Source organism: Lucilia cuprina, chromosome 5, assembly GCF_022045245.1.
Source record: "Lucilia cuprina isolate Lc7/37 chromosome 5, ASM2204524v1, whole genome shotgun sequence".
NCBI lineage: Eukaryota > Metazoa > Arthropoda > Insecta > Diptera > Calliphoridae > Lucilia > Lucilia cuprina.
The window spans coordinates 10246880-10249036 of NC_060953.1; the positions used below are offsets into that span (position 1 = coordinate 10246880).

A 2157-nucleotide genomic window follows, 5' to 3' on the forward strand; every position below is an offset into this window, starting at 1 on the left:
CTATAGTCTAGTCTATAGTCTAGTCTATAGTCTAATCTGTAGTCTAGTCTATAGTCTAGTCTATAGTCTAGTCTATAGTCTAGTCTATAGTCTAGTCTATAGTCTAGTATATAGTCTAGTCTATAGTCTAGTATATAGTCTAGTCAATAGTCTAGTCTATAGTCTAGTCTATAGTCTAGTGTATAGTCTAGTCTATAGTCTAGTCTATACTCTAGTCTATACTCTAGTCTATACTCTAGTCTATGGTTTAGTTGATAGTAGTTTATATAATCTAGTCTATAAATTAGTATATAGTCTATTTTGTAGTCTATCTATAATCTAATGCATAGTTTAGTCTACAGTCTAATCTATAATCAAGTCCACAGTATAGTCTTCAGTCAAGTCTATAATCTAGTCTACAGACTAGTCTATAATCTAGTTTATAGGATAGTATATAGTCTTGCCTCTAATATCTGAAAAAAATTCCTTTACCATTTCCTAATGACAATTTCTCTAACTAATGATCGATATCCATACATACAGACATACATATGTACGTACTTAAAATTTAATATCACTAAGAAATCAACATAGATATTCATTCATAAAAAAATCAACCAAACATATCATTATTGCCTACAACACCATACTAATTATATTATTCATACTCATATGACAATAACAACGACAACAACAATAACAAAATGTCATTTAAGTTCATAGTCCATGGCTTCCCAAAAACATCCTCCATATTAATAAATAACGTTTGTCATTAACACATCAATGACAGATTGTAATGTGCGCATGCGTAAGATAAAATGCTGCCATATTTTCAAGGTTTTCTTTTTGATATTATAATTTTAAGAAAATTTAGAGGAATTCTTTTAAGAGTATTTAAAAATGTCTAAAATTTCTTAATAAATATTAAGTAACATTTTTTTATGATTATAAATCTGGCACCATTGTACGCACATTAGCAAAAAAAGTTTTTTGTTCAAAAGTGAAAAGTAGCATTTTGTTAAAAAGAAACTTTGTAAGAAAATATAAAAACAATAATAACAACAACAAATTTAACAAATTTAACAAATTTACATACATACATGCACATGATTTATAAATGATAATTTGTGAAAAGAAATGAAATTAAAAAAAAATATTAAAACACTGGCAGAAAAACTAACTCATATTTTTAATGTATTAAAAGAAAAATTTTAAGCGTGTACTAAACTATAGTTCAGTTTATGTACTAGTTTACAGTCTAGCATATAGTCTAATCTATAGTCCAGTCTATGTCCTAGTCTTTATTCTAGTTCATAGTGTAGTCATTAATCTAGTCAATAGTCTATTGTACATTTATTATTATTTAGTCTATAGCCTGCTCTATAGTCTAGTCTATATTGTAGTCTATAGTCTGGTCTATAATATAGTATTTAGTCCAGTATATAGTCTATTCTATAGTCTAGTCTATAATCTAGGCTATAGTTTATTCTAAAGACTAGTCTATAGCCTTGTCTTTATTCTACTTTAGTCTACAGTCAAGTCTATAGTCTATTCTATAGTCTAGTTTATAGTCTATTATATAATATAGTATATAGTCTAGTGTATAGTCTAGTCTATAGTTTATTCTAAAGATTAGTCTATATCCCTGTCTATAGTTTAATCTGTTGACTAGTCAAGTCTAAAGTCTACTCTATAGTATATTCTATAGTCTAGTCTATAGTATAATCTATAGTGTAGTCTGTAGTCTAATCTATAGGCCAGTCCATAGTCTAGTCTAAAGTCTAGTCTATATGTTAGTCTATAATCTAGTCTATAGTTTATTCTAATGAATAGCCTATAGCCCTGTCTATAGTTTAATCTATTGTCTAGTCTATAATCTAATTAATAGTCTAGTCAATAGTCTGGACTATAGTCTATTGTCTTAAGTGTAGTCAATAGTCTGAACTATAGTCTATTGTCTTAAGTCTAGTCTATAGTCTAGTCTTAAGTCTAGTCTATAGTCTAGTCTTAAGTCTAGTCTATAGTCTAGTCTTAAGCCTAGTCTATTATCTAGTCTATAGTCTAGTCTTAAGTCTAGTCTATAGTCTAGTCTATAGTCTAGTTTATACTCTAGTCTATAGTCTAGTCTATAGTCTAGTCTATAGTCTAGTCTATAGTCTAGTCTATAGTCTAGTCTAT

General features: G+C 28.0%; 1 protein-coding gene across 1 annotated transcript in view; it reads right to left on the reverse strand.

The window, feature by feature from the left end:
* The window catches only part of LOC111688117, a 24073-nt gene that overhangs the window by 5311 nt on the left and 16605 nt on the right, over positions 1–2157 (reverse strand). The window lies entirely within an intron of this gene.